The following is a 21,518-nucleotide window of genomic DNA, read 5'->3' as shown; positions in this document are numbered from 1 at the left end:
ACTCTCGTATGAGCCCCAGAAAGTCTCCCACCTGGGTCAGGAGCTAGCATGCTATCCAGGAGCAAACTTCCTTCTGCAGCACAGAGGCACAGGAGCCTTCTCGATTCTAATCTTCTTCTCCATGGCTAACTCAAATCTCCTTGGAGGGGTAGTAAGGGCTCTTAACTTTGGTGCCTGAAAACTTTCTGTGGAACACTGGCTGCATGGCAAAAGCACCAGGATAAAGAGGTACAACACCGAAGACAGGAAGGAAGAAGGGGACAGCTTCACAGCGGGTCGCATTTTTAAATCAGGAAACTGAATGGCTGGCGGTGGCAGCAGTGGTGGTGGTGGTGGCAGCAGCAGCACTCTGGCTCGGAGCCTACAGAGTGAGCTGGCCCTGAGATCTGAGAATCAGTGATTGGCAAATAAGCACTTCGGGAAAGTCCGGCCCAGGAACAGGCGGGGAAAGGGCTCGACAAGCCTGCAGTTACAGAACTCCTTTGCCTCTGCATTTTGGACAAGTCGCAGATTTCACATCAAGCAAAAATTAGTTTTGTTTAATAAACACTAGCCAGCAGATACACGTTAAAGCAGAGGAAAAAATATCTCTGCCTACTGACAAGGGACCCTCCCCACACTTGTAAGTGAACTAACCGAGATGCGACTCTGGAACTAGCCCCTGCGCTGTTCATGCTCCGCCCTCTAGGGTCCTCTGTGTCTCCTCAGACAGGGCTCTGAGTTATACAAGGCATTTCTTTGCAATTGGACCTCAGTTTCTTGCTTGAATCCATACATCTGTCAAATAATGCTTTACCTCTCTGCTTTTCACACCAAAAGAGTCAAGAGAAATACATAGAATAAAATTATTGTCTTGTCAAAACCAAAGGAAAACTGCCTGCCTACCTGGGTCCTAGAATCTGGTTTCTGAGAAATCATCTCCTGGCTTGTTCCCAAGGCTAGAGGACGATCATAAAATTTTGCTAACATTTATTAGGTGCTTACTCAGAGCCAGAAACTGTTAAGGGTGTTATTGTATTTAATCCCCCAAGTGATGCCATGAAGTAACATTATCTCCACTTTACAGACAAGGAAACGTGTCAGAGAGCCAGGGTCACCCAGCTGGTGGAAGGCAGAGCTTGGTTCACAGCTGGGGCCAAAGAGGAGGGACCTCCTGCCACATCCACTACCTCCTGCTTAGTATTCAGGAGAGGAGCCAATCCAGAAAGAGCAAAGCTCTGGCAGGTAAGGAGGGTCGGGGAACTGCTGCTGCTAAGTTTCTACCCTCGAGATGGTATCCTTCCACCCAGAGGCAGGATACCACACCATTTAGAAACATGGACTCTGGGTCACGTTCCCTGAGTGTGAATCCTGCCTCCACTCCAGGACTTTCAGTGAGGTCTTTACCTTCTTTGCACTCCAGTTTCCTCACTTGTAAAGCAGGGATGACAGTACCTACTTCATAAGGTGGTTATGATAATTAAGTAAATTAACACATGTAAGAGTTTAGCGTGGCATATAGTGAAGGCTCGATAAATGTATTTCAAGACCTAAGTGCCAGACAAGAACCAGCACCAGCAGCGGAGACCAGACAGGGTCAAACAGTCACTCACTTCGTCCCCTTGCTCGTCAGGTAGTGATACTTCACTGCTCATTTCACCCTACTGAAAGTCCACGCTGTCAGAGGGAATGGTCACTGCACATCAGAACCTGCATCTTTATGACAGCACTCAGCGCTAGCTGTCAATTGCTGGGCCAAATTTTAGCATCTGGGGTAATCTTGCTGGTCTTTTATTATCAGTACCAAGCACACACAGTACCTGGTAAAAGGAACTTAGTAAGTGCTTATGAAAAAAGACTGAATGGCTCCACCTGTCCCCAGAAGACAGGCATGCTTAGCGCGCAGTGGCTCTGGAGGGAGCACTGCTGTCACAGAGTACATCGTACACCCAGCCCATAAAACGTGTGGGCTGCCACTAGAACAGTGAACAGTGCCATCGGAACAAGGCACTACTGGGAGTTACAGTCAACTGCAAATTTTGATTTCACCACTTGGAGGCATTAGTAGATGCAGGAATTTATAAGGCAAGGAGCACTTTATACTTCCCAGGTAACAAATACGCAGTTCCAGGAGCCATGGATGACTTTCTTTCTGTGAGCGCAGGAAAATAAAATTCCCTGCCGAAGTACTCATTGGTCTATCAACCTTGAGAAGATTACCTCTACCTCATGTATTACAAAGGCGATGATTTCTCATCCCTTAGAACTAAGGCGGCCCTTTCTTTTTGATCTGCACAAAGCTCAACATAAGGCTGCCAGAGACCACTGCTAAAGAATATGGAATGGTTTTAACATCACTGTTGTTTTAGTAAGAACAAAGACACAAGAACAACTTGAATGGAAATAAACAGGCTCATCCGCGATCTCATTGCCCAGCTGTTATCATACATATATAAACCAAGTGCAGGTGTGACATACACTACCCCCCTCCCTATCCCTGTGATGTCCTTTCTTCAGATTTCATAGAGCAAAGATCTGCCAGTACCTCGCAGGGAAGCCATCTGTTGGGTAATAAATGGGTAGGATGTTTTCACCACTTTTTGGTCGTCCATTTTTAATTGTCTATTATCTACCATCTTTGCATATTAGAATTTTCATTCATTGATCGAATTATTGGGTCATTTATTAAGCTCTCAAAGCAAAGGTACCATGAAGACCACGCGTCTGATAACCAGGTCTGGCTCCTAAAAAGGCATCATATATTTAAAAGGAAAACCAAAGGTACCTTCTTTCTCAGTAGTGTTAGATTATGTTTAGAGGAGATTAAAACCTGCTAAAATCCTCCCAAGCCAAAGCTCTTGCCTGACAGTCATATACAGGTATTCCTAAGCATATCCCAAGGGGTCTGAAAGTCAAGTTGCAAAAAGCTGGGGACACTCGCCCTCCCGACAGCAAAGCCAGTCCTTCTCCTCCACAGGAGACACTGCGGGGGAGCACACCCTGTGTCTGAGGGCGGCTGAATTCGACACCCACATTTCCATTTCCCTTTTTAGCTGCTGCTCTTGGAGACTTCGTAACTCCATTTTGTGACTGTCAATCTGTGAAAAGGACTTGGGTCAGAAAATTAAAACTCTACGCTACGCTCCAGCTGGCTCATAATCAAGCCCAAGGATTCTTAAGGTGCTGGGGAGGTGCAAGGCAAACAGACAGGGAAAATGGAACATTCGTGGCCAGGAGCTCTGCATCTTTGTTGAAGACCTCCAACACAGGCACAGTCACAGTTAAACTTTGTACTGAGAATAGGTTGCTGTGTGATATAAAAGATCATCTCATTAAAGCATGGAGAGGCAGACAGGATCAAAAGGCAGGGAAAAAGTATGTGAGCCTTGTGAATACAACTCACACTGAAAACTCAGCAATCCCTCTTCGTAGATTTGTGCTTCTTCCAAACACAGGATGGGAGAATCAGGTTACTTGGTGGCTGAGAACTGGTACTGTTTATCAGAGATAGCAATCTTTATTCACAAAGCAAGTACAGTTTACAAAAGCATTTTTCACAAATGTCATCTCGCTCCATCTTCACAAGTAGAGCATATATAAAACTTACTTCCACAAGGGAAAAAGTATGGCTGAGATACACGGAGCAGCCTGCCAAAGATCACAGAGCTAGTTAGTAACGTACGAAGCCGAGTTTTCTTTTCGCCATACTGATTCTTTTTTGTTTTAAATGTCCAAGGAGCCAGCCAACTCATAATACTTGCCACACCAAAGAGGTGGCTTCTCATAAAAAAGAGGCACAAGGTAAAGTCTAAAGAGATTCATAAGCAACGGACCGATAGGGAGTTTTGAGAGAGACTACCATAAAGACCCTGCCAACCCCCCAACTAGCCTGCTCAAGGGGGTCTTTATGTTCTTAAACCACCTACAGCTACTTGTGCCTAAGACAAAGAAGGCTGCTAATAAGCAGCTCCTATCAAGAGTTTCAACAAGCATGACAATCGAATGGACCTGCAGAAAGAATGAAACAAGAGGAACGAACAACAGGTTTAAACATATGTGTGTCATTCCTCTTTGCATAAAAGGGTAGTTTTTATAGAAATGTTCTGCAAGGCAACCACGTTCATTCTTTCTGGGACAAGGATCTGTTACAGTCCATTATTTTGTAAAACTCGGCATTCCCAAAGGCTAAATACAAAATGAGACAGAAAGAGGAAAGGAGGAGGGGGAGGGAGGGAGTACAGGCCAGAAATCCTGAGGGAAGCACAGAATGCTCTGTGACACCGCTATAGCTTTGTCCTTACACCCGACAGGATTGGAGTTGCCCTCTGAGCATCCAGGAGATGAGGCCCTGATGGGCCCTGCACTGGAAACAGATCCCAAACCAGGGTCCAATTAATTTAAGGTAGATGAGCAAGAAGACATTGCCTTCTTGGCTGCCACTTATCTTGAGATATCTTTTCTTGTCGAGATGAAAGCACAACAAAACATTTTCTGAAATCCTCCTGAATAACACTAACACTGTTCACTACCTGCCAGTTAATCTGTCATTTCCTAAGAGGACACAACCAGTGTCTTGCTAAAACCTTATTTCTGTTCTTTGAGGCAACATGGTTGGCCTGTGTTTCATTAAGCCCCACCCGCCAGGCTCAGAGCTGGCCAAGGTCAGGGTCTCAAGCGAACTCTTGCCCCAGGAACGCAATGCAATACACCGTAGACCAGCCCCTGACATACAGAGACTTGATTATTCCATCCACCCCACCCACTCTCCTTTCCAGTCTTTTGTATATTTCAAAATAAGATCCAAGTTCCTCCAGAAAATGCCTCTCATCATTACAAAAGAGTATCAGCGATCCGCAGATTCGGAGATCATTTCGTTAACTTAGGTCCAGGAAGACTCAGAAAGAGTAGAATTATCTACCCAGGGATCCACAAGACTCTCCTGATCTAAGAGTCATCTGTGTCAAAAACGAAGAGGCGAAATATAAACAAATCTATAAATAAATAAGTAAATAATCAAAACAGCCCCAAATCTTTTCTCTCCTTCGAGCAGATGAGGCTCTACCAGACAACGAGACTGCTAGGCAGATGGGCATTTAGCAAATTTGTTCGCCACAAACATCTTCCCATAAAGAAATGACTTACGAGCTCCAGCTGTTAGAACTTAAGAGAAACTGAACAACTGTGAACCACTCAAATGCAGATATTTTTGAAACATTTGGTTATAACTTTGTATGTTTCAGAGCACCGTTTCATCCAATGTTTATAAGGACCTCGCTCTAGTTAAGATTTCCCTTGCTAATCGAAAATTTATTTCCTAACAAAGATAGGATCTATTTCTTAGTGGAAGTATAAGATTATGCTTGAACATATCTTACTGATAATCCTCAGAACTCCCTTCAGAGTTCAGGTTTCTATAACCTCCATTTTATTTCATTTTTCTCATTTCTGAGTTGGTTTCGACCACACTGTAATGCAATTGGAGTACTCATCAAGCAGAACAGATACAGAAACGACACACAGCTTGCTCTTTTTTAACAATTCTCTCAATTAACCCTAAAATCATTGTGGGGTATGCAAGACAGAGGTTTTTAGCCCCAGATAAAAGAGAGGCTCCCTTTCAGTGTAATTAGGACCATTTTCCCACCCAGCTGAGTGGCAGGCAGCTCTACAACACTTTTGTAATTTTGAGATGACTACTGTCCTAGCTCCCCTGGCTCTTTTCTTCCGGAAAAAGTAGAGGTTAAATTCAAGACATACACATGCGTCATTGTGTGGGTCTCTAAATCGATCACCACAGAAGGGAGTTTCTAACATCAATGTGGAAAATGAAAAACTTCTTAGTTCGCTGCGTTTATTGAATAACAGAAGCAAACCATTTCTCTCCCATTTGTTTTTCTTACAGAGCAGATGGCGGGAGGTGGCAAGAAGAGCCAAGAGCAGATGCGTCCTAATACACTGCACAGGCCACACTGCTGAGCCCACCACAAAGGCTGCACGAAGCTCCCCGGGCATCCTCCAAAGGGCCAGCAGCTAACTTCCGGCCTCACCACTGAAAAGAGGTTACTTCTACTGGCTCTTTATCTACCACCTCCCAACCAAGAACCTTAGCTCTCATGAAGTCTTTCCCTATTAGGCTCTCTGGCTTCGATGTCCTTGAAGGAATTTATAATGTCCTTACTCAGACATTTCAGAGAACCCTGCTGATATTTTCTTTTGCCCTGAAAAGATGAATAAAATAGAGAGAGCTGCCAGACTTCTGAATGCATACTGTTTAACCACCATTTTGGAGAGGTGACCACCCACCACCATTCTTCTATTCTAGGCAAAAAGCTACAGACCCAATGCCACTCTGACAGAAGCTACAAGGCTAAGAATGGAAGCTTCCAGTCAGAAAAGGTCTATTGGGACAGGAGGTTAAGTCCCTAATCATTTTAGTTCTACTCATTCTCACTGGCAAATAACACTGAATCATCACATTTCAGCCCCTAATAAAAACAAGGGGTGGCTTTACACATTTAAGACATAAGCAAGCTAAATTACTCCATATTGAGGAAGCAACATTTGCTGAGCTATAGTATCACGGTATATAGTATCATACACAGTGCTTACCGCAGTTATATAGAGAGAATGAGGGAACGATCTCAGCACAGGGCAGAAATCTCTGGTAATCCAAGAGTTTGGAGAAGACAAAGTCAAGAAAGCTCTAACGACTCCCAAACGCTAAGTGCTACAAAGGCACAGGTCACAGCCATCCAGAAACCCTCCTGATCAGACTTATATGTCCAAGAAATCTAACACAGACTTAATTAACCCTTGGATGTATTAAACACCCTCAGACCACCTAGTGGACTAGAAGGCATCCCTTATATCTGTTTGAAGGCTATCAAAGTAACTAAGATAAATGATCATATAATTGAAATTTTCTTTCTCAGGAAACCTGGAAAAAAAAAATACATTAAAAAAGAGAGCCTTGAGCAATGTTAGGAAGCATCTTAAGGTTTCCGCTATGCAGAACAGCCTGCAGGTCTAGATTTTCTAAGATAGTTCCAACTTCATGTTCTGTCCCCTTGAAAGGCTATGTGTCAGGTGGTGCAAACCAATCTGAGGCTCAGGAAGACGGTCGACATTACAACACACATCTGGGGGAAGACTTCCACAGTTTTATAGATTAAAAATGCCTTTACCCTTTTTCCTACCACCTCCTCACCCCCCAAATCATTAGCCAGAACAGGATATGTATTTTTTATGCAAGAAGAAATATTTTCTCACAGCTAACTAGGTATGGGGGTTTTCGCCGTTTACAAAACTTAAGAGTACTCTCAGAAGATCAGCTTTTAAAGCAAGAGGACAAGAAACAAGTTCACTCTAAACAAACAGCACATAACTCTATCTGAAATTCCTATCAGGAAACGTACGGAATAGAAAGAGTTCTTTAATACGGCTGCTAGTGAAGAGAGACAGAAGGAGAGTGAGACAGTTCATGCTGAAAGGTGTCACCTATGTTGACACAGCCAACAGTTCAGGTGCGCAGTGTGCTGTGAGCCGCCCGCACAACAGAAAAAGCTGAGTGTGACTCGGGGAGGAGAAGTGGTAAGCCGCACTTAAGAAGTGAGAAAGCCCAGAAATAAGTAATATCAAGATATATATATACACACACACACAAACATACATATTTTAAATTGTTTTAAGATACGGTACATTGGTTAGACATTTATATAGTTTATAAAATGATCCCCCTAACTGCTCCTTCTCTCCTCTGGTTTTCCACCTAGCCAATATATTAATGCTAACTACCTTCTCTATGCCGTGCTCCCCATCCCCGTGGCCATCTATCGACTACTGATTTGTACTTCTTTAACCCTTCACCCCATTCTCCCAGTCCTCTAATCCCCCTCCCCTCTGTCCGTCAGCAAAATGTCCACTATATTTGTGAGTCTGTTTTTGATTAGTTTGTTCTTTTTGTTCCTTAGATTCTGTATATAAATAAAATCATACGATATTTATCTTTCTCTGAGAATATATAATATATATTATAATACATATATATTTTAATGCTTACAGCATCTGGTATTCCTAGGTGGTCTCCCATCCAAGTACTAACGAGGCCCGGGCCTGCTTAGCTTCTGAGCTCAGATGAGATCGGGCCCGTTCACGGTGGCATGGCCGTAGATTGAGGATATATTCTTATCGTTGCTAATATAGGCCTCACAAAAATGCTGGTACTTTCAGACAAAAGGCATTCTACTTCTGTCCCCTCCTTAAATCTTGAATGTTTGTATGTAATAAGATTTAGAACAACTCATGCAGAAAAACTATATCCAAAGCAGCCCGGGCAATGCATGGTCTTTACCATACTGTAAGTTCTCTGGCTTCTGAAACTAATGATCATATACTCAAATTGCAGACACTGATACCAATGTTTGTCTAGTCCCTAACAGAGGCTTTGGCTACCAGTCATCAGTCTGTCATTTTAAAGGATACAAGAACAAAAGTATACATTTTAATTATACATATTTAACATTTAGTACATTTTGATTATTATAAGGACAATTAAGGTTTGGAGAAATAAATTCTATAATCTGAAAGAATTTGGAGACTGGTTCTTAATCTGGAAAATTAAGAGACTCCTTCTGAGTAGTCTCCTAATGCCTGTTTCCTTTTCCTTGGATGTAAAGCCCTGACTTTTAACTGGGCACAGGCTGCCTGGAATAAAGACATTTCTGAGCCCCCCCTTGTGGTTAAGTGTGGCCATAACTAAATTCTAATTAACTGGACATAAACATAAATAGTGCTTGCAAAGTCTAGGAAGTTTTCTCAAAGGGAGGGCCATGTCCATTTTCAGCCCTGGTTCCTTCCCATTAAGTCAGCAAATCAAAGTGACGGCTAACACTCAAGCAGCTATCTTGGACAATAAAGTTTAAGTCACATGATGAGAACTGAAAGAGCCTGAGTCCCAGATGATCTTGGCATCACCATAAGAAAGCCTTATGACTTACACTTCATTTATTAGACAGAAATACTCATCTAAGCCTGTTATTTTTAGTGTTCTGTTCCTCAGCCGAATCTAATCCTAACCGATACAGATGCTTTTGGAAATTACTGGTGATAGGCAGAGGTAGGTATTTTCCTCAAAAGATTTAGACTATCAAGAGAAAGCTGTAGAATAAACCTAGTTAAGTAGTAGAACAAAAGGCATAAAAAGCGACAATGAAAAACCTCCTTTTCCGCCCCTCAAGGTCCAGTCCTTCATCTCTAACGGTGACCTGTTTGTTGGTCCTGCTGTCACCTCATACTCAACGCGTCTGAAACAATCATATTCATTTCCCCCTCCCAAATGCCTTTCCCTTCCATATGCTTTATCTCTATCCAAGGTACTACCACCCTTTTAACCTGAGTGGCCTTTGAATCTGCCCTCTCTTTTGCCCCTCTATTCAGTACTCAGTGTTGCCAAACCCTAGAGATACTTCAAACGCTCAAACCTGACTTTCCGTTTTGCATCTGCTTCCGTTCCTAGTGCAAGCCATTATCTCCCCACATCTCAGCTGCTGCTCTAGATCCTAAGAGACCTTTCCCTCTGCAGTTTTTCCCCTCTAGTCAAATCCACATGCTACCACAAGAAGAGCTTCCCCACAGTGTCATTTTAATTATGTTACATTCTTGTGTATCCCTCACGTCTTCAAATTAAAGACTAAATGCAAGGCCCTTGACAACCTACCTTGCACTTTCCAAGTTATTCCTTTCACTACTTTCAGAGTACAGAGCACGAGAACAAGACAGGAATTTAGAAGCTAGAACAAAAAAGATGTGGCTATCTCTGTCAGAACAGAAATAGTATACTACTATTTGCTATAAAGATTACAGGGCGGAAAGCTATTAGAAGTACCAGAATCTGGCAAGTCCAGAGGTTGCTCAGGTTGAGAGGACTAGGGCCTTCTGCATTAAGATCCCTAGGGGTGATGAAGAAGGAATACAGCACCAGAAACCACTTCATTCAACATTTATTAATCCAGTTAACATTTATTTAGTGTAGCATGTTGTCAGGTAGAGCTCTAAACCATTTGGGTAGTGAAGGGGAAAAAAGTGTTAAAAAGAAAAGAAATGGTCCCGGCCCTCATGAACTTTTGATCCTGAGGTGTCCAATTTTATCAGTGACATCTGCTTTACTGTATGGAGACCTTTGCTAGTCATTACCCTCTGGCTGGTTCAGCTATTTACTCCCTTATTCCATATTTCTCAGGGCCCCAGTACTATCTTAAAACTACCTAAGCAAGTGTCTGACTACAGAAAGCCCCCTTCACCTCAAGTACTCAGAAGAGCCACAAGAAACATTTTTCCAGGCAAGGTGCCCAAACTAATGTTCTCTGACCTGAAAGAGGTCCAGCCGAGCTTGGAAACCTGATAGGAACAAACACAAACATGTCTCTCAGCTGGCACTCCTCCAGCGTGTGTGGGACCCAACATCCTTCATTGCTCTGCATTCGCGATACACAGGAATCAACTCAAGGGGAGGGGAGGGGAAAGGAGGGGAGGAAAGGAAAGAAAAGGACCTTTACCCTGTACCTTTAAACTAAAATACCCCAAGGAACTAGATAACATGAACATTATCAGATGCATAGGCAGAAACAATAAACGTGCCATTTAATGGTCGAATCTGAGAACCTATAAGGAATGCAAAGAAGAAAATCAGTTGTTCAAGTGTCAACTGCAGATCATAGATATGCTCAAAACCCAAATAGCAAAGACTGATCCATGTCCGGGGCAACAAGTGCCCTGAAGCATTTGGTCAATAAACCCCCACAGCACAAGGGAGAATTCAAAATGGTAATGAGAACGCCCGAAGCATCCAAACCAGAATGGAAAACTGGCCACTGGAACTGTGAATATTCCCAATATGAGTCTAACAGGATATCCATTTGGAGAAAGCTCCTGGAAAAAACTGAAAGCTTTAGCATTTTCACTTCTAGATATATACCCAAGACAACTGAAAACATATGTCCACACAAAAACTTGTACATGAATGTTCATAATAACATTATTCATAGTAGCCCAAAGTGGAAAAAAACCAGATGTCCACCAACTAATTAATGAATAAAGAAAATGAGTTACATCCATACAATCGAATATTCAACCATAAAAAGGAATGAAGTACTGATTCATAGCATAACATGCATGAACTCTGAAAATAATGCTAAGTAAAAGAAGCCAACCACAAAAAATGCATGATCCCATTTACATGAAACATCTCGAGCAGGCAAATCCACACAGACAGAAAGTAGCTTAGTGGACGTTTAGAGCATAGGGTGGGGGAGAGTGGAGGGACATGGGAGTAACTGCTAAAGGGTACAGGGTTTCTTTTGGGGGTAATACTCAAGAATTAGTGGTCACACAATTTTGTGAATATAGGAAAAACCACTAAATTGTACACTTTGAAAAGGTGAATTTTATGCTTTGTGGATTATATCTCAATTAAAACAAATGAACAAAAAACCAAACCAAAGCTTTCAGGGCTGGAGGACTACTGCCAGAACAAAGGAATTCAGTTATTTCATTCTTTCCTCTTGGCCATACCCAGGCCTGCCTAACCCACCCCGGCCCTACGGCCTCTCAGTGAGCACTGCCTCCGGGCTCTTCTCTCACCATGCCCACCACTGCCTCACGCACCCTCCTTATCACACCCCGATTCTTACCCAAAGCTCAGGTTCCCAATGACCGCATGTACCTGAAAATTAGAGGACTCTTAACTAGAAGGAAACCTCCATTTCCCAACAAAAAGATGGCCAAAATGCAATCTGACTGACCTTGAAAGAATAAACTTTTAAGGACATGAATAAAATTAGTCTACTTATACTTAGTCTTGTATATTAAAATTTAAAATAACAGTCTTAATTATGACTGTACCCTCAATACCTACACACTGGCAGACATATAAACATAGTAGTCCCCCTTATCTGTGGGGGCACGTTTCAAGACCCCCAGTGGATAGTACCGAAACCTATATGTTATGTTTTTTCGTATACATACATACCTATGATAAAGATTAATTTATAAATTAGGCGCATAAAAAAGATAAACAACAATAAATAGAACAATTATAACAATATGCTGCAGTAAAAGTTCCGTGAATGTGGCATTATTAAGTAAAACGAGAGTGACCTGAGCACACGTATCGTGACACAACAGTCGATCTGATACCCGAGAAGACTCCTAAGTGGCTAACGGCTAGGGGCACAGTGCGGAGACGCTGGACGAAGGGGTGGGTCGCGTCCCAGGCAGGGCGGGCGGGACGGCGCAGGAGTTCATCACCCTACTCAGAGTAGCACACGGTTTAAAACTTACGAAGAGTTTATTTCTGGAATTTTTCATTTAATATTTTCGGACCACACATGACTGAAACTGTGGAAAGCGAAACCACAGAGGAGAACTACTACAGTAGGGGGATCAACAGCTATTGAATGACTCTGTCTAGGCAGCAATTAATGAAAATGTAAACTACTAGACGGCAGACTGAACACACAAAATCCCACAGGCCCATTCGTGGGCGTATATTTTCAGAAACGAGCACATCTACTCGCCAAGAGAAACAAGACTCAAAAGCGAGTCAACGGCCTCTATGGTATTAGACCCAAGCCGGTGACTACCTCTGGGAAGGATGGAAAGGAGAAGAACTGAAAGAGGCGGGAGGGGCTTGGGCGCATGGAGCAGCATTCTGTTTATCACACAGGTGCGGTGGCCTGAATGTCTGTGCGGCCCCGCCTCGGCCGATTCACATGCTGGAGAGGTAATTAGGTCATGAGAGGGGAGCCTTTATGAATGAGACCAGTGCCCTCATAGACCAGAGAAAGATGATCTTTCTCTTGAAACAGCAGGAAGTCAGACTTCTACAAACCAGGAAGAGGGCCCTCAGCGGGAAACAAACACCTTGTTCCCGAGCTTTCCAGTCTCTAGAATTGTGAGAAATTTCCACTGTTTAAGTTGCCCCGTCTATGGTATTTTGTCAGAGCAGCCCAAGCTGACTAAGCCAACAGATATATTAAATTAGTGATAATTTGCTGAACAGCAAGCTTATGATCTGTGTTCCTTTTTTTGCATGTATGCAGTAGTTAAAGAAAAAAAGATTTAGAAACATTGCCCCTTCCATTTGTATACTTCTATTTTACTTTATTTAAGTCTTTACATCCCACACTTCTTTCAATCACCAATAGAGCCATTTTAGGTCATCTAGAAATTTTCTAGAGCACTTCATTTAAACTGTTAAGTTGCTAGAGATATATCAGATTTTGAATATGTGAAGAATGTCACTGTGGGGAAGTTTATCCTAAGTTGAAAACATCTTTTGATTATATCTTTCTTTGAGGGATAAATTCCTGGGAAACTCCACTTCATATTCAGATAATACACTTATTTTCAACATTTCTAATAGATATCCCTATATGTATCTGCCTTTAAGACTAGACAGGGTAACTAAGATGTCCTGTTTTTCTACTTTTAGTTGAATATATATATATATATCAAGAACCCAAGAATTTATAAGAGAAATACAAATAACTAGTAATCAAATATAAAACTGCTCTATCTCACTAATAACCTAGGACAGGAAATTAAATCATTCCCTTTTCTTGTTACACTGTTAACATGGTTTTAAAAATTAAGAAAAATGTCAAACACATAGAAAATTTGGGACTACAATGACAAATATCCACGTACCACTACCCAGTACAAGCATTTTGTTACTAACATGTGGCACTCACTGGTTGGCATACAGGGAAGACAGGTACTCTCAAACGCTGTTGTTAAAAGAATTGGGTAATTTCTGGATGGCAATCTGACTACATTTGTGAAGTCATGAAATATACTTACCATGTAATCTGGCAAGCCTACCTAGAGGAATTAACTTAAAGAAATAATTAATGATATATGACAATCTACCAGGATATTCTTCACAGCATTGTTTAATAAAATGACCTCAAAATATTAAATAAAGAATTAAATCACGGTAAAGTATGTTATGGGGCATTAAACATAACTAAGAAAAAAAGAAAATATAAATTACTAACATCAAAAATGAAACAGGGGCCATCACTATTGATTTCGTGGACATTAAAAGGATAAAAATATTATGAACAATTCTATGCCCACCAATTTTGTAACTTAGATGGAAAAGACCAATTCTTAGAAAAATACGATCTGCCAAAACTCATGCAAGAAAAAGACAATCTGGGTGGGTCTTTCATCTATTAAAGAAACTGGATCAATAATAATCTCCTAAAACTGAAAACACCAGGCCCAGACTGGTACATCAATTAAGCCTACCAAACAATTAACAAATTTCTACCATCTCTTCTAGAAAACCGAAGGACAGGGAACAGTTCCTAACTCATTCTATGTAGCAGGCATTACCCTAATACTAAAACCAGACAAAGATATTACAAGAAAAAAACTACTAACCAATATCTCTCATGAACCTAGATGTAAAAATGCTCAATGAAATATTAGCAAATCAAATCCAACAATATATAAAAAGAATTATACGCCAAAACCAAGATTTAGTCTAGGTATTCGAGGACGGTTCACTTTCAAAAATAATGTAAATCCATCACAACAGGCTAAAGAAGAAAAAAGTCATATGATCAATAAATGCAGAAAAAGCATTTGACAAAATCCAACATCCAATTCATTATAAAAACTCTTAGCAAACTAGGAATAGATGGGAACCTTCTCAATTTGATAAAGAACATCACAGGAGGGAAAAACCCTCTATGGTTGGCAAATAAGCATATGAAAAGATGTTCCCCAGCACATGTCATCTGAGAAGTGCAAATTAAAACAATGAGATACAACAACATACCTATTAGAATGGCCAAAATCCCGAACACTGACAACACCAAATGCTGGTAAAGATGTGGAGCAATGGGAACTCCCATTCACTGCTGGTGAGAATGCAAAATACTACAGCCACTTTGGAAGATGGTTTGACAGTTTCTTACTAAATATACTCTTACCATGAAATCCAGCAATCACACTCCTTGGTATTTATGCAAGAAGATGAAAACCTATGTTCACCCAAAAATCTGTACAAGGATGTATTTTATGGAACTTTATTCATAATTGTCAAAATTTGGAAACAATCAAGATGTCCTTTAGTAGGTGAATGAATACACTACGGTACATTCGGATAACTGAATATTATTCAGAACTTAAAAAAGAAAAAAAAAAGAGCTATCAAGCTGTGAAAAGACATGAAGGAACCTTAAATGCATATTACTATGTGAAAGAAGCCAATCTGAAAAGGCTACATACTGTCCGATTCCAACTATATGACATTCTGGAAAAAACTGGAGGCAGTAAAAAGATCAGTGGTTGCTAGAGGTTTAGGGGGAGAAAGGGATGAACAGGTGGAACACGGAGGATGTTTAGGGCAGTGAAGCTACCCTGCATGGTATTCCCATGATACATACGTGTCATTATACATTTTTCCAAACCCAGAGAATGTACAACACCAAGAGTGAACCCTCATGTTAATTAGGGACTTTGGTTGATCATGACGTGTCAATGTGGGTTCGCTGACTGTAACAAATGTACCACGCGGTGTGGTTAAGGAAGCTGTGATGTGGGGGCAGCGCTGTGATAGGATTATGGGAATTCTCTGTACTTCATGCTCTTTCTTTTTTCTTTTGGTGAATCTAAAACTGCTCTAAAAAACAAAGTCTATTTAAAAGGGGAAAAAAAGTCCATTAATTAAAAAATAATAATAGCAGTACGGAAATGACTGGATACATTAACTCTCACTTTTAACTTGTTTTCCATGTTTTCTACAGCAGAATGAATACCGATCACATTGAAAATGAGCAGGGTAGTGAAGAACTAATCTAAGTAACCTTAGAAAATTTATTTTGACTACATACTCTCGGGCTAAGGACAAAAAGAACTACTCAAATGCTGTACTATTATAGTTCTTCACAGGGGTACGAATCGACAATTCTGAAACTACTTATGTATACTTTAGGGTGGAGCAAGTAAGTATATTGTAGATAATGAGAGCTAGAATTTTCACCATTAGCAAAAAGGAATTACAAATAAGGACTGGGGTAAAGCTAAAATGAACTCTGTGACATTCAACTGGAATTGAAGTTTTCATCATGAAATAGTTCTTAACTATACACACACACACACAGAGATAGATATCCATGTTTGTATATACCATATACTTTGTTCTGTTCACTAAGAAAATAAGGGAGAAAGGACAGCTTTTCCTAATAATACAATTCTAACAAATGTATAAGGAATGACGGAAACAGAAATTACCATTAGACAAACCCCACAGCAGTAGCAGTCAGACATGGAATCATCAGTGGATGCTAAAATTAAGGGAGAAGGGTATGCTGAGAAATAAGATATTTATATAATCTCAAAGTATGTCCCCATAAGATTTGTTAATTAATTACAATAAATCCAATTAACTATACCTAATAGCTTTACCATGGAGAAATCTGACAAACACCATCTTAACCAAGTGGTCTAAGTTAACATCACTAGTGATGGGAACAAAACCACACGTTACCTGAGGATGTACAGGGAAGGACACATTACTCCTGTGGTATTCTTACCAAAAAATGCATAACCTGAATTTAATTACAAGGAAACAAACAAATCCGAATTGAGGGATGCCCTGAAAAACACCTGCCAGTACCCTTCAGAAGTATCAAGGTCATGAAAGACCAAGAAAGACTAAGGAATTATCACAGGAAAAAAGGAGATATGACAACTAAACACAACATGGGATCCTGGACCATATCCCAAACCAGAAAAAGGACACTAGTGGGACAACTGGCAAAATGAGAAAAAGTTCTGTAGATTAGACAATATTGTAACTATGTTAACTTCCTGATTCTGATGACTGTACTATGAAACATAGGAGTGAAGAGTATCTGGTATTTTTTCTACTATTTTATATCCCTTTTAAAGTCTGAAATTATTCCATCTACGGCCATACTACCCTGAACAACTCCTTTCCCATCTGATCTCGGAAGCTAAGCAGGGTAAGACCTGGTTAGTACTTGGATGGGAGACCATCTAGGAAGACCAGATGCTGTAGCTGTAAAAAATAAAAAAATAAGGGATTGTAAACTGACAAGGTCCTTGCAATCTGTGAGGTCAACCAAGGGTTGCCTTGCCTAAAAAATAATAATAATAAAGTTTGAAATTATTACAAAATGAAAAGTTTAGAAATTTAAAAACTTGTAACCAGTCCTGTCCCACTAGAACATGAGACATGTCCACTGAATTCACTATAACATAGGAGGTGCTTAGTATTCGCCATGTTAACAAAAATTAAAATGAGTTGCTTCTGATATTTCCAGTGTGATCCCAGACAGAACAATTAGTATTAGAGTAGATCCCATTTAGAGCAAAGTCCTAGTAAGAAAAAATATATGCACCTTTTACTTTGAGCTTAGTCTCTATAATTAGTTTAGCAAGCTGGCCCCGGTTACACGGCTCTGTAAAACCTTCTTCCAAAATAAAGCCAAATGAAAAGATGATCCAAAGAGACTTCAAATGTTTGATACACTATAAATCATGGGCTATGAAAATCAGCACCCATATTTTAAATGTTCCCTGGAAAACTATCTGAAATGTTAAGTACAATTGTACTGTTTAGAGAAATCTCAACTTGTTTGGCTTTTCCAGTAACTGCTACCAAATGCGTGTCATCTGGACTCCACCCCCCACATCCAGCAGGCCTGTCTACTGGATTGTAACAGAAAACCTTCATTATATCCCAGGCTGATTCTAAAAGTCACCGTTGGTTATCTGAAAAACTTATTCTGGTCAATACATCAAATAGGTTCCATTTTACAGCTCCTATCCCAAGGGCACAGGGTAAGCTTGTGACTGGTAGTCTGGAGGGTGGGCAGGAGCCGGGTCTGCACACTCGCTACACTCTTAACCCCACCCACCCCTATCCAATTTTTTAGGACCCGGAGGGAGGCAAGGAGATTCATTAAAAGACAATCCATAGCAACCTGGGGTCCTCCTCTCTGACTAACCACATCTTTTGTTGCATTACACCGGGATTTCTCAGCCTTGGCACTACTGACATTTGGGCCAGATTATTTTTCACTAGGGGGGCCCACTGTAGGATGGGCATATCCATTGTAGGATGTTTGGTGTCATCCCTGGCCTCCATCCCCTAGATGACAGTAGTAACAACCAAAAATGTCTCTGGGCATTGCCAAATGTCTAGTGGTTGGCGAGGAAAGAAGAGGGTGTCAAATTTGCTTCCTACCCTGCCCACACTGTTAAGAACCGCTGTCTTACAAAAACCATCATCAGGCCAGTGGACTTTACTCCTTTTTCCCCTGGCTGCTTTGCTTCTTGGTCTAATGCTACCAAGCACAGAGATGCCAGCTCTCTCATGGAGGAGCACATTTGTTGGTTTTTTTGAAAAGCCCCACTAAAATCTCACTGTGCCCAGGAGTGGGAGGTTTGATTCTGGCCTTATTTCCCATCCTTCAACCTCAACCAAAGCCCTTGTCTAGCAGGGGACCCTCATGGGAGCATTGATTTGATAACTTAAGCCCCAATCACCTTCCAAAGCATCCACTCACCCCACCAGAAGAGCAAACCCAACCACCAAAGGAGGGTGTGGTGGGAGGACAAGTTAATAAAGCCTCTTTTCAAGAGAAGGGATCATTGCTATTCAAAAATCTGCATTCAAATGTGGTAAAAGTTAACATTTGAGGAATCTGAGTACGAAGCACACGAGAATTCTCTGTACTATTTGTGTGACTTTTCTTTAAGACTGAAATCATTTAAAATATGTGTGTGTATACATATTTTATATATACTGACTTACACATATATCCCCTGAACAAGGATCTTCCTAGAGTGATGAAGATGTTCTAAAACTGAATTATAATGATGGTTACATAACCTGGTCAATTTATTAAATATTTTTGAGTTGTACACTTAGAATGGGTGAATTTTATGATATAAAAATTATCACAACAACGTTTTTCCTGAATAAATAAACAAACAAAAACAACCCTCTGTTACCTTGTACAAGAGGTCAAAGACTACAGCAACACCGTCAGTGCTGCTGGAAAGCATCCCTGAGAACGACACACTGGGAAGGCACCTACTCAGCAGTGACTCACGTCTCCCCGACCCTGCCCCAAGCTTTGAGCTTTGGTCAACAATTCCAGGAAAGCAGGAAGGAATACTGCCTCTAAAAAAAAGCCCGAGGATTTCCTAAGTGGCGTTTTAATTTTAAAACCACTTGAAAATAGTCTTCCTTTCCTTTCCTTCGTAATCGTGTGGATACTAAAGCAGAAAGCCTCCCTAACTGCACTGAGCAACTGCTGTGCACAAACCACGGGGCCACTTCAAATGTGGCTTGTTTCCAATTTCATCCATCATCTTTCAGATTTTTCGCTTAAATGCTACAGATACCTACTTAGCAAAGAAATTCTTCATACATTTTGAGATCACGGTTTTAAACCTCTAGCTTCAAATCTCTAGCTTCAAGACAAACTAATTTTTTTTCTTTCTTTTTCTCTCTCTCCCTCCCCTTCCCACTCCTCCCCACCCTTCACATCCTTTCTTCCTTTTTGTAAATGATTCCAGATTTATTTTTAGACCTGGACTCATTCCTTCACATCAGGCTGGGACCCTGAACTTAGTTTCCATGCTAAGTTTAAAGACTTTAAAAAAAAAAAAATGTTGAAATACAGTTCATATACATAAAATTCACTTTTATAACACTGTATACAATTCAGTGGGTTTTAATATATTCACAAAGTTGGTCAACGATAACCATTATCTAATTCTAGAACAAAAAGAGACACTGTCTTTTATCCATTAGCAGTCGCTCACTTTCCCTCTTGCTCACCTCATCCCCTCCTTAAGTGCCTGTTAACCAATAATCTATTTTCTGTGATAAACTTTTCTCCTACATATTTTCCTTTGGAAATAGCATTCATACAGATTAAACATAAATTTCACTTAACCATTGATTCTGGTAATACACAATATTAGCATTACTACTCTCACCATGTGAGATGTAAAATAGTGATTAATCCAGATACATAAGCTTATCCATGATCATCAAAGTCATACCATCGCCATCGATACTCTCAACAAGAAACATGTCCATATTAAACGTACGTTATATGTAATACATCTAGCTCATATATAAAGGAGCTAGAGGGCGTAATGACACCGGGCCACTTGGCCCTGTGGAGAATAGGATCTTATCATAACTTCCAAGTTCAGCTGGGATGGAGAGGACACCTAACGACATCCAATGCCACCTGTGGACTAAGAAAATTCTGTGATAAAAGAACCATGAGAAACAATAAGGCTCTCTATCACAGAAGTGATGTGGCCATGGCCCTCTGCTCTCACATGCCTGGATGCCTGAGCGTGTGTCCCTCAGACGCTGTCAGGACAGGCTACCCAGGCTCTTTCAGTCCAGACGTCTCAGTCTCACGGAAGAGGCCCTGGGCAACACCACCAAGCAAACTGGCTGCCGAGGACCTAGCTAGCTGCCCCTCAAAGCAGCACCACCACTTTTCAGGTATCTGAGTTACAAGAGGCAGTTAAGCAGCCGAGGAAAAGGAGGACAACTAAGCAGAGTTCGGTGTCATAGAATCACCTTTTGCTACTGAGCGCGAACCACATGCTAGCCACCATACCAAGCACGTCACATACGTTATGTACTCTAATCTCACAATTGCTCTGAGGAAGGTACTATGATTATTCCTCCATTTTACAGATGAGGAAACTGAGATTCAGAAGTTACAAAAGAGCTAGGAAGTGATGAAGCTGGAACCCTAAACCTGTCTGTGCTTCTCGCCCTATACTGTCTGGAGGTACATACAAAGTCATAAACCAAAGTTAAAACCGAGATCACATGAACTGTGCCTCTGTAACCCTGAGCTAGTTTACTGGAATTACACATATTCTGCCTGCTTTTCCAGTAACTATCAATAATCAAGTTCCAAAAGGCCACGAGACTAAAAATTAGCACTTCATATAACCCCATTTTTATAAAAAGTCAAACATTAACTAAAAATACAAGCTGAAAGAGATATGATATCAAAGCACAAAGTTAAACTATGTAGGCACATTTCCAATTTAAAAGAAATTAAGAACTAAATTACTTCAACTCACAGAAGTGAACCATGATACATGTATGACCAAAGTAACTATAAACTTCATCATAGGAGACACACATTGGAAGTTCCCCTTACAACTGCCAAATGATAAATGTTTATTGTTCAAGTTCAAGAAAATTAAACTGAATCCAGTGAAAAGCACCTCTTATAATTACTGGAGAAAGTCTGAGAAATGGCAAGGCCAGCAGCTGGTTATCAGAGCTTAGGGTTTTAAAGCCACAGACCAGATTATTTCCAGTGTGGTCTGCCCGTATTCCAAGCCCCAGGTATATCTCCCGCTTTCTCTTGAGAGAATTTAAGATTTGAAGGCCAAGGAAATAGAAACTCCTAGAAAGACCTGGAAGCAGCCCCTTTTATAATCGG

The 21,518-nt window shown here is 40.9% G+C and overlaps 1 protein-coding gene and 1 pseudogene across 7 annotated transcripts in view; one reads left to right on the top strand and one right to left on the bottom strand.

The window, feature by feature from the left end:
• The window catches only part of RBM6 (RNA binding motif protein 6), a 91,542-nt gene that overhangs the window by 19,515 nt on the left and 50,509 nt on the right, over positions 1–21,518 (bottom strand). The window contains exon 1 of one of the 7 annotated variants that reach the window (XM_016149991.2): positions 3,383–7,687. The exons of 5 other annotated variants lie outside the window; for them this stretch is intronic. The gene's annotated coding sequence lies outside the window, so the exon portion shown is untranslated. Of the gene's footprint in view, positions 1–636; positions 3,363–3,382; positions 7,688–21,518 lie in introns of those variants that run through there. One more of the 7 variants, XM_016149990.2, reaches the window with a different exon arrangement.
• LOC118602655 lies at positions 16,956–17,074 on the top strand (annotated as a pseudogene).

The sequence above is a fragment of the Rousettus aegyptiacus genome, unplaced genomic scaffold, assembly GCF_014176215.1.
Source record: "Rousettus aegyptiacus isolate mRouAeg1 unplaced genomic scaffold, mRouAeg1.p scaffold_m13_p_4, whole genome shotgun sequence".
Classification (NCBI taxonomy): Eukaryota; Metazoa; Chordata; class Mammalia; order Chiroptera; family Pteropodidae; genus Rousettus; species Rousettus aegyptiacus.
The sequence above is the reverse complement of the archived record's forward strand: the minus strand, read 5'-3'. Positions and strand labels throughout refer to the sequence as shown.